This window comes from Ambystoma mexicanum, chromosome 2p, assembly GCF_040938575.1.
Source record: "Ambystoma mexicanum isolate Mex_15411 chromosome 2p, UKY_AmexF1_1, whole genome shotgun sequence".
In the NCBI taxonomy this organism is placed as follows: domain Eukaryota; kingdom Metazoa; phylum Chordata; class Amphibia; order Caudata; family Ambystomatidae; genus Ambystoma; species Ambystoma mexicanum.
In genome coordinates this window covers 1169803824-1169816140 of record NC_090923.1, presented here as the reverse complement: position 1 = coordinate 1169816140, position 12317 = coordinate 1169803824, and the positions used below count along the sequence as shown (strand labels likewise).

General features: G+C 43.6%; 1 long non-coding RNA gene across 1 annotated transcript in view; it reads right to left on the bottom strand.

The window, feature by feature from the left end:
* Window positions 1–312: 312 nt before the first annotated feature.
* LOC138567274 (uncharacterized) overlaps window positions 313–12317 on the bottom strand; it is a 47340-nt gene continuing 35335 nt past the window's right edge. The window contains exon 2 of the long non-coding RNA XR_011302150.1: window positions 313–591. This is a non-coding gene — a long non-coding RNA (uncharacterized lncRNA). The remainder of the gene's footprint in view (window positions 592–12317) is intronic.

Below are 12317 nucleotides of genomic sequence, written 5' to 3'. Positions count from 1 at the left end.
CACCTTACTTCATTTTCCTGCTTTTAAGAAGATAGTAATTATTCTGAACTAATGTTGTTTAATAGGGCATCTGGGTGACAGAAATTGGTCTGACGGCACTAAAGCATATGAGATGGGCCTGACCCTCCCGTAGCCAAAGCAAGTGGTATGCAGTACCTTTCTCCATAACGTTCCTTGGCAGCTTAAACAAATGCGTCCATATTGACGTACGTGCCGTGATGTAGCACCTACAAAAGAACACATTACAACCTGCAACGTAGCATTCCACATTGTGAAAACAGAGAGTAAATTTGTAAAGAAAAAACACTAACATTTAAAAATTAGCACAGTAGTTTTATTTCACAATAAACTGAGCGAAATCATCGCCCTAAGCAATTAGTAAAGTAGTTGTGTTTCACAATGAACTGTGCGAAATGATTGCCCTATTCACATTTCCATACAAGTAGTACGTTTCTGTCTTTGGTCGACAATGAAAATGGTAATGGACATGTTGGTTTCTTTCACACACAGAAAGTAAGCGTTGCCGCCACAGTAGTCGTTTTCCTCCTTTCCTCCACGATTGATGTGCAAGACGACGTCATCCGCTGGGATCTACACCACCAGAAAGGATAGAATGTTACTTCTTATTGTGACAGCAGTGTAAGGACATAGAGGTCCGACACGGTCATGCCACTGAATTATGACGCACAGACAACCGGTAATGAATAGTTGCATTTGACTGTTAAAAAAGCCGTCACTCTGCAGCTGTAATCAGTGACAATCACAATAGGGAAATGAGTATCTGAGGAGAAAAGCGTAAATAAAACGTATATCAATACGCAACCTCTGCACAAAACCAAGTTGTAAGACATACTTTTATTACTAAATATTAATTTAATTTGGGGAAATGTACTGGCACCCTACAAACGGCGACAATGTGCAATGTCCATAATTGGGAAAAAAAATAATGGGGAGGGCAAACATTTTTTTTTTTTTAGTGAAGTGCACAGGTTTTTCGTAGGGCAACTTAACCATAACGTTCCCTCAACAAAGTTATTTTTGTAGTGAATTTTACAGGTTTTTGGGAGGGCAACGTAACCATAACGTCCCTTTAACAAAGTTTTTTTAACTGAATGCCATAGGTTTTTAGTAGTGTAAATACATCATAACAGTACTTTAACAAAAATGTTGTACTACATTTATCAGGGTTCTAATAGTAACACATAAGCATACTACTGTAAAGGAACATTTGAAGTAACTGTCCACCTTCCGAAGAATTCCACATTATCATATGCTGGCGCACAGCATGGGGCGTGTTCGAAAAGTCATACCCACTTCACAATGACATGTGTAACTAGGTGATAGTGGGGAAGTACATTGTATATTCTTGTAGGAACTTGTAACTGAAAAATTTCCGGCACAGAACTCCACAAGGCAAGCGTGCAACACAATATAAGCAAGAGTGCATACCGACGTATCTGGATCATTAACCCCCATTCCTCCCCAAAGAGTGGGGGATGAATGCCATAAGCAAGCAGGATTTTACAGCAGTAACCCGTGCTACCAAGAAAGAGGATTTTTTGTCTTTAACCGGAACGCCTCCGGCGTTCCCGGCTGAAGAAAACAAATCCTTTTTCAAGATGGCCACCATAGAAAGGGAAGACGGGTGTTGGATAGAAACCCTTTTTCGCTTTCCATTGCAGGCTACAGAAAGCAAAAATGAAACTGTGTGACCGTAAAGGCAGCACCACATTTGTGTTCCTTGAGAAATGTGTGGTTATGAGCAAGACCTTTACCAGAAAGGCAGTCCCTGGTGGACATGGCAACCTCAATGCAATGTTTTGTGCCTTCCAGTAATGACCAGTAGCCACATCCCCGGAATTGTGGCCACTAACCATACATAGGGGCTACCCCTCAGAGATGGAAGCTGTACAGTTGATTTGTTATGTACATGATTACACTTGTTACATATCAAAACACTATCACATGCACAACAAACCTTTTCGGGTGTTTTCAATGACCTTTACATACATGTGTTGTACATGTGGTAATTTTTTTCTGTAAAAATGTGCTTAAAAAACACAAAGGAATAGTCTACTTACGTTTACATAAAATCTCAAACAAACTCTGTGATGGGAAGCGCAATGACGTTAGAAATACTGGAAGCAACACCATTACCACTCACCTTTCGACGCATAATTTCGTAAGTGGCACAGGTCGAAAGTTGTGAAGATATGTGTATTGGGAGCGTGTAACCATGTATTATTTTACAAACATTTCTGTGCACCAAACACTTTCAGTGCACCTTACCTCATTTTCCCACTTTTAAGAAGATAGTAATTATTCTGAACTAATGCTGGTTAATAGGGCATCTGGGTGACAGAAATTGGTCTGACGGTGACAGAAATTGGCCTGAAGGCACTAAAGCATATGAGATGGGCCTGACCCTCCCGTAGCCAAAGCAAGTGGTATGCAGTACCTTTCTCCATAACGTTCCTTGGCAGCTTAAACAAATGCATCCATATTGACGTACGTGCCGTGATGTAGCACCTACAAAAGAACACATTACAACCTGCAACGTAGCATGCCGCATTGTGAAAACAGAGAGTACATTTGTGTAAAAAAACACTAACATTTAAAAATTAGTACAGTAATTTTATTTCACAATAAACTGAGCGAAATCATCGCCCTAAGCAATTAGTAAAGTAGTTGTGTTTCACAATGAACTGTGCAAAATGATTGCCCTATTCACATTTCCATTCAAGTAGTAAGTTTCTGTCTTTGGTCGACAATGAAAATGGTAATGGGCATGTTGGTTTCTTTCACACACAGAAAGTAAGCGTTGCCGCCACAGTAGTCGTTTTCCTCCCAGATTGATGTGCAAGACGACGCCAACAGCTGTGATCTACACCACCAGAAAGGATGGAATGTTACTTCTTATTGCAACAGCAGCTCAAGGACATAGAGGTCTGACACGGTCAGGCCACTGAATTATGACGCACAGACAACCGGTAATGAACAGTTGCATTTGATGGTTAAAAAAGCTGTCACTCGGCAGCTGTAATCCGTGACAATCACAATAGGGAAGGAAATATCTGAGGGGGAAAAGCATAAATAAAACGTATATCAATACGCAACCTTTGCACAAAACCAAGTTGTAACACATACTTTTTTAACTAAATATTAATTTAATTTGGGGAAATGTACTGGCACCCTACAAACGGCGACAATGTGCAATGTCCATAATGGGAAAAAAAAATTCAACGGCACATAAACCTTGTAATTCATTAGGAAAAAATATTTTTTTTCCCCCCCAATGTAAAAATGTTATGTCAATTCAGTATATAGGTGGGAAAAATACCCTTACATGATGTGGACCGGCTCCATTGCGTTGGCTGCAGTCAGACAGTAGTGTAACTAATATTTAATCGTCGGTGCAAACGTTTCTGAAGCATAACCTTATAAAAACGATATGTTTTTCTAACTGTTATTCCCTACATTCTTTCTGCTCTTTCCCTGGACCTCAAGGTTAAAAAACACCTGACCCTTATGGCTGTCGACAAATATGCGGCTGTACTGAGCTCGTATTTCAAACAGAAAATGAAGTGGCCTTCACTGCGAATGCAAATACATTCTCATTTTGCAAGAACATATCAGCGGCTATTCATGAGAACCGCTACTCCCGTACACGTGCGGAACTGCTGTGTGTACGAAATAGAGCAGGTGGCTGCCTCAGATTCCCGCCAGTCTGACCGCAGTAATGTTGTTTATGTATTGTAAAATGGACGCAGTAAGTTCATTTCGTACAATGAGTAGCAAGTTTCACTGTACCGTACGACAGTGCTAACAAGAATACTTCAATGTTTCACTTTCTACTACCAAGTCGCATTAACGCTCACCTTTCGAAACAGTGTTCCATAAGTGTAACAAGTGCCTTGGTGTCTTCTTCGTTTAGGTATATTAGCGGCGATGTCTGTGTTCAACAGAAAACGAAGTAAACATGGCGGAAGTATCGAAAGATTAAGACGCACTTCACGCTGTGGTACAACCAATCAGTGGCAACATGGTCGCGGCCAGCACGCCACAGAATAGCCAATTCCAATCTTCTCCACGGAGCGAACAGGGAAGTGTGTCCGCGGAGCGGACATAGATATCACTAATTTGTAGAGACATACTTTTTGATTGTTTTTAAGGGAACTACTGGATGGATTGTCACAAAATTTATAAAAGCATACTTTCGCGACCAAGCCCCTGCCACTGCTGCAAATTTGGTTGAAATCCGTCCAGCGGTTTGGCCTGTAGCCGTGCGCAAAGTTTTTGGGACCCCCCTATAACTTTGCCCCTCTCCTACCCAGACCAAACATCACCAAACTTTGCAAAGAAATTCAGAGTAGCCCATATACTTTTTTTGCAAAGTTTGGTGAGGATTCGTCCAAGTGCAGCGGAGTTATAAGCCGCCCAAAAAGTGCTCTTCCTATGGAAACAGCAACTTAACCATAACTACACAGCCACTCCCGTGGCTGTGTTATATATATATATATATATATATATATATATATATATATATATATATATATATATATATATATATATATATATATATATATATATATATATTCAGTGAAAAAACCTTTTTAAAGGGATGCTATGGTTAAGTTATGCTATTAAAAATCTATCAAATTCGGTGAAAAAACTTTGTTAAAGGGACGTTATGGTTATTTGTGATGTCATCTTTGATGTCATGGGTGTTAGTCTTAGCAGTGCACAGTGGTGGTGTGAGTTATGGTTGCTTAGCTTACCCTAACGGGCGAATTTCTAGGATTTTTTGGTTTTACTTATAACCATAATATGGATAGGTTGTTATTAGTGGAAAGTAACTGTAACGTCCCTTTAACAGCATTTTTGCACTGAATTGGATAGGTTTTTATTAGGGCAACTGAACCATAACGTCCCTTTAACAAAGTTTTTTCACTGAATTTCATAAGTTTTTACAAGGATACCCTTAATGTGTTTACATTTACTGTACAGCTTACTGAACCCCCTGGCTCCATGCTGATAACCACAGGGTCAGCGGACTATTCAAAAGTGCGCGGACGTCGGGCAGCATCCACACTACCCAATAGCGTGGGGGTTCTTGCAAATTATGGTAGCATACAGCAAAGAAACTGAACATCTTTAAAGACCAACACATAAGTGAATTGTAAGGAAAAAGTATATATACGTCTACAAACTCTGTACTTATAAAATCAGCAATGCAATTGCATAGAGTGTGCAACATAATGGAATGCACCAAGCAGGAAAATAACCTGTGCTACCAACAGTATTACCTCAATGCTGCATTAAATACAAACTGAAAAGCAACTGTCAGAGTACAGACTGCACAACTGCACTAGAAAGTGGTAAGTTCACTACATTTGTTCCTATAACTGTGGAGTTGTTTTGTGTACAATACTTGTAAAAATTGTTTCTCTTTTGTTACACAGAAATGGCAAGCACCCTGGAGTGGCTTGAGGAAAATGTCCCTCATGAGTAAATGAGTGAAGACAGTAACTCCAATGATACACAAGGCAGTTTGACAAGTAAGAGAATTAATACACATTGCTTCACATGTACCTAAGACACATTTCTTTCTTTAACAGTACATACGGGAAATGAAGGGAATGGCCCAGAAGCAGCAACTCTTCCACAAGTGCATATGCACATAGAAAACCAAACTAACAGTGTGCAAAATAAACTAGTGAGCTTGGAAGCGAAAATTGATCAATTAATGAACAGTTTTGGTGACTTAAAAGAATGTGTACAGAGACATATAATGGACAATATTAAATACACTGCCCCACCTGCTCCTGTCCCAGCCAATCATCCCCACAAATTCCCTGTAAGCAAAGACGTTATGATGAAACGTCAATCCCTTCCTCCCCTGATGCCCAACCGGTGGAAAACCCCAATTCCCCTGTATATGTTTCCATTTCTGCTATCCCTTCCCTTTCCTAATTGTGTATTTATGTGTGAAAATAAAGTTCTATGTGTATACTGTTGCTGTGTGTGTGTGTTTTCTTTTTTAAAAGCCCCGTTTGGAGTCCGTGGAGCGCGGTCCTGTCCAGGATGGCCACAATTATCAAAATGGAGGTGTCCTGTGGACACCGCACCTGTCTGGGAAGTCTGCATTCAAAATGGAGGTGTCCGTAGGACTCATTGCCTTTCTGCATGTCTGGAAAGCTGTGACGTAACTTTAATTAGTTTGGGGACCCTACCCCTGTCCTGTGGACAGCTCAGCACACGCGCATCATATTCACTTTGTTCTACGGACAACGCGCATGTCCGGTATGTCCGCAAAGTTGTGGCGTACTTTCAATTAGTTCTGGGACCCCTTCCCTGTCCGGCAGACACTTGGGGGCATGTGCATCACTTCGCCCGGGTCCTATGAACAACAGGCCTGTCAGGCATGTCTGCAAAGCAGTGACATACTTTAATTACCAACCATGTCTGATGGACACCTGGGCGTATGCGCATCTCATCCCCTGGGTCCTACGAACACTGCGCCTGTTCGGAACTGTCCGTGCACAACGGATCCCGCGCAATAGGTTTCCTACGGATAGCCGTCCCATTCGCAAATGTTTGTGACGTCGTCATGTGACCGCACTCACGCTGAGCGTAGGCCCTTACTCGCGAACAGGGTCCGGCCCCTGAACAACAGAAAAGTGCTTTTTTGGCCAATCCAAGGTTTTACTGTGAAACCTCACCCTTGCAGAGGTCCCAGACCATGCCCCTGGCGATCTGGACACTTTTTTGAACTTTCTGAGCCCAGCTTGGGGTTCGAAGTGTCCGCGAAGCGCTCCCCAGCACCCCTATAAAAAGCCACACCCCAGTGCTGCTCCTCATTCTGTTTTTCAATTTCCAGGATAGAGCGCTTGGTGTCATTGCCATTGTTACTGCTAGATTGCTGCTGCATTGCTACTGCTGGATTGCTGCTCAGAGCACTTGGCTGTAATTGGCATTGCTGTTGCTAAATTTCCAGGACTACTGCTGCAGGTTGCTGTTTAGCATATTGCTGTGTTCCTGCTGTTTTGCAGATTGCTCTGTTTCTAGTTCCAGGCTACTTTTACTTGGATAATGGCATCCATGTCTACCTATACTGCTGCCTCTGCCTCAGCAGCAACCCCCACCAACACCACCACCTCCACAAGAGCCTGGAGAGGGGAACAGCCATGACGATGCAGAGGAGGAAGAAGAGGATGAACAGAATGAGGTAGTGGAAGTCCCCACTACCAGCTGCCGAAGTGAGTCTTGGGTGGGGAGGCTCTTTACCACCGTTGGAGATAAGCCCAAGGCTAGTGCGGCCAAGGTTTGCTGCAAAGAGTACTCAGTTGTGGCAAACCTGGGCTGTACAGTTATGGGACTACCTCCGTGCAGCGACACCTGAGATCCAGCCACAAAGCAGCAGTTTGGTGGGCCGTCCCCTTCGAACAGGGTAGTAGGTTGAGTTCCACTACAACATCCTCGACATCTGCCCCTGTCAGCACAAGGGATACTCCTGTGAGGCAGCGGATCCCTCCAACAGCCTCACAGGCCATACGCAATGCAGTAGATCCTTACCTTTCAAAGGTCACTGTTTTGTGTGTGTACTGTGACGCAGTACTCTGCAGGGGTGAACTGTTCTGGAGTGGTTATGAGGTTGCGTTCCGGGACCACGAAGGAAAGTGCTCCCTACCTATATGATGCGCACCCAACATCTTCCTCTCTCCATCTGCCCTTTCTTATCCCTATGGTTGGGGCCCCTTCCCTAGCCTCCCCTCCCTTGTGTGTCATGTTTAAAAAATCAACTAAAAAATCCCAAAACACAAAAAACAAAAAGAAAACGGCTCTTTTCAGGGCCACCCTTCACGGTTTAAAGATAGAACTGCCAATGAAATGGTGCAGGCCCCCGCGCAGTCTGCTAGGTCCACGGACAGCGTGGTAGTCTGCGAACTCCCAAAGCATGCAGAGTGTGGCGGCATGTAAACCACTGCATTCTTTTCCAGGAGAAAGTGGTAGCTCTGAAAAGAGCCTTTTGGGGTATTTTTTTGTTCTTGGAAGTTTTGAAGTGGCCAACACCTACTGCACAAATGCTTGCTATACTTACAAGAATGGCTGCAAAGCATTTTAGATATTGTGCAAAAAAAGGTGATTGCCAGCATCAGTAAGGTGGACGCCATCCCTGCGGAAAATGTTGGTGCTACAAAATGTAATGTTTTCATTGTGGATTGAAGACATACAACATCTCGCAAAAATGCGCAAACAGCCTTGTTGACATTGCGCCTGGCTTTCTCCATTTGTGGACCAAATGAGGAAGAGCGCAGCCAGATCTGTCTCTGGGCAATGTGCAAAAAAATGACTCGAGAGTTTGGAAACATTTCCAGGACTTTCCCAAGTGCCTTCTTCATCGCAACCTGCAGAGATATTCCAGTAATGTGTCCTAAACTGTTCCCTCCACAATGAACAATAATAATGGCTGGATGATGCTGCGTCACCAAAGTGGCACAAAGGGGAAGCAAATCCAGCCACTTCATGCCACACACTCCATACCAGTACACATCCACAAGACAGAATCCAAGATTTGCAGCCACTCCACAGTGCTCTGCATACACCTGCAACCAATGTATCCAACAGTCCCCCAAAATCCAACCACTCTGCCTCCTGAAAGACACAGCCATATCAATCTGCACTCCACTCAGCAAACAGACATTCTTCTGCCACAGTCTCTCCTTGCACATCACACCCAGGAAACCTTATTGACCAATCCCCTAGCCTCTACAGTCCCATTTCCATGCCTGCCATCCTCAAAAACCCTGGATGTGGCACGTGCGATCCACGAACTATCGCTGGGTTCGTGGATAAATTGGCCAATTCAAGGGGGTGGAGAGAGAAATTGAACCCAGGATAGGAGATTTCCTCTATTGTGGTGGCTCTAAAAAGAAACTTTTAGGTGCTACTGACAAACACCTTTTGTTTTCTATTTTGGGGGGGGGGTCTCTTCTTTTCCTCCTTACTGCCTTACATCAACCTCTGCAAAGTATCCCTTAGAGTCTCCAAAAAATGAGCATTTCCAACAATGGACAACGAAACGCCATCTGCAGTAAAATAGTAAAATAGTGCACACTAAGGGAGTCAGTGTTGTCATTGGAGAAAACAGACATGTCGCAAAACTATACCCATGCCTCTATTAACAAGGCACCTTCCAACATTTTGCTGGGGATTGAAGACATTCGGGTTGTTCCATTGTGCTCTTGGTAGTATTTCAGAAAAAAGCACCTTTGCAGTAAGTAAAAGCAGCATTAGTTCTTCCACCAACAACTTCAATACAGGAACCAAACTTGGGGCAATGATGTAGCCCAAATGCTCTCCACAGTGCACCACCAAAAGTAGCCATGTTTCTGCGATGAGCAAGCAGTGCCTGCAAATTGCAGCTCTCAGCTGGGGGGAAATCTGCGGCAAAATTGCCGATTTTCGGCGCGATTACCGCCGACGGGAAATCCGCCAGCAGTAATTGCGCAAATTTTCCCCATTGGGCCCAATGGGGAATGAGGAATTCCTGAATGGGCCCAATGGGGAATGGACAATAACCCTTCCGCCAAACCTGTGATCTGGCGCTAATAGCGCCGGGGGTTTGGCAGTAGGGCTATTAGCGCCTGCGCTAATAGCACCAGCGTTACCGCCCAACTCGTGATGAGGCCCAATAACTCCACCCATCTTCACTATACAGCCAACACAGCAAAGAAAAAAGTATTACCCCCCCTTCCTGTTAAGCACACCCTGGACACCTGATTGGCTAATCCCCACAGTCCCATTTCCATGCCAGGCATGCTGAGAAGCCCCAAATGTGGCACATGCGCTCCACAAACTAAAGCGGTGTTCGCGGATCCCGTAACACAGGGGCAGCCCTTCGTCCCTTTCCACTTCGCACTTTGCAGCACTCTCTCATTGGCTACTGCTAAGCAATGCCACAACCGTTCACCAATCACATTCAAGATCTCTACATCTAACTCTATCAACTCAGTGCAACACTGCAGATATACTGTTGAACACTCAGAGCACACGTCTCCTATGATTCTCAAGCACAGGTATCCGAAAGTACTGTAAATCCCTCCAAGATTTCTACTTCCAGATTCATCCACATTTAAATCCATCAACATACACAACAGGATGCATACGTTTTCTAATGCACAAAGAAAATAAAAACTGCATGTATGTTACCAAAGCATTGCAAGTACATAGATTCCATGCATATGAACAGGGTGCCTGCCACTTGCCCTGCATAACCTACTCAATAATCATACTGTCATTTGTACCACCTCCTCATTTGAACCATCTCCTCAAATTAACTGACAGTTACTTAGGATGCTGTTTGCTTTCACAGTTTTCTTGTACTTCCCAATAGCATAACAGCTACAAACCACACATTTCAATTTCAGCACCACTGGCTGTGATTTCTTTTAATAAAAAACCACATTGGAAACATTTGCACACCACATTCAAATGGCAGATCCTATGTAAAATGCCCAGAATGCACATAAAATAGGGAAACTGCATGTAGGTTAGGAAAGCATGGCAAGTGCATGCATGCACAATTGACAAAATGCACCATTGGGAGGAAAGCAAAGAAATGCATGTGTACATACATTGGAAACAGTGCTGTTTATACATTTGGATAAATAAATGAAACAGAAAAGAATGTCTGCACTCATGTAGCAAGCATATATGTGTAAGAAAGTTAACACAATTCCAAACATGGTCACATTCTCCTTTCCAATCTGTACATCTTTCTGCCCTTTTTCTCAATATACTGTGATTTCCACTAATCCATTTCCAAAACAAAGTGCAAAAACATCTCATACACTTCAAAAATGCAGACCCATAGGCCACAGTTCTCACTGCAGCACTGGCCCCAATACCAACAACAATGCTCATACTACCAAGTCCCCCACTCATATTCAAAAAACACACACACACACACACACACACACACACACACACACACACACACACACACACACACACACACACACACACACACACACACACACACACACACACACACACACACACACACACACACACACACACACACACACACACACACACACACACACACACACACACACACACACACACACACACACACACACACACACACACACACACACACACACACACACACACACACACACACACACACACACACACACACACACACACACACACACACACTCTCTCTCTCTCTCTCTCTCTCTCTCTCTCTCTCTCTCTCTCTCTCTCTCTCTCTCTCTCTCTCTCTCTCTCTCTCTCTCTCTCTCTCTCTCTCTCTCTCTCTCTCTCTCTCTCTCTCTCTCTCTCTCTCTCTCTCTCTCTCTCTCTCTCTCTCTCTCTCTCTCTCTCTCTAAAACAATGTGTTCTCCTACTGCTATTACTGTACCATTAACACACATACTCACTAACTTCCTTCTTTTGCAATTGCAGTGAAGAACCGCCTTCTAAAATCCAGTGACGCTCTACTGTGTCATGATCACGGAAAAGATTCCCCCATTTGCCTCCTAAAGGAATTGGTCTTCTATGTACCATTCTTGGAACATGGGAAAACAACTCAGAGCACTGGGAGGGGAATAGATGGTTACTTCCTGACTCTTACACATGGCCGCCTACCTTATTCTGGGTTGGGTAGTGTCTGTCTAGTGATTGTCATCCTGCTCCTTTTTATGCCCCTCCCCTCGAGTGTTTCCTGCTTCACGTCATCCTGACTACAGCTAACGCTTACCGCAGTCCAGTCAGATGTCCTGTTCACTCGAAGTTTATTCACTTCACCTTGTCCTTGAAGTCATAAACCCTTCTAGTATTCCTTGCCCCTTTTCACAGCCTGTCATTTTTAGTACCAATTTCTAGTCAGTTAGTTCCCGCTCCCCTGCACAGTTACACGCTTCATGTTTCACTCGGTTCCAGTCAGCTGCTGCATTCCGCAAGTATCCGTTTACTTTCCTTTGACTTGCGGCTTTGTAATTGAGGTGTTATTGGTGATTACATTGTAGCAAGGTATAGTTGCCATGATATTGTGAAGAGCGTTTGGAATTCACTGCTACAGAGCTTGTTCCCACTCCTCGCTGACAAACGTTACATGTGTGAAAGGCATTGCCGTATTGTAATTGTGAAGTGCGTTTAGCTTGCGCTGCTATGGAGCTTGTTCCTGCTCCTTCCTGACGAATGTTATGTGTGTGAAAGGCATTGCCATATTTCAATTGTGAAGTGTGTTTGGCTCGCACTGTACACGGAGCTTGTTCCCACTCCATTGTTACTAGCATTTTTGCTGA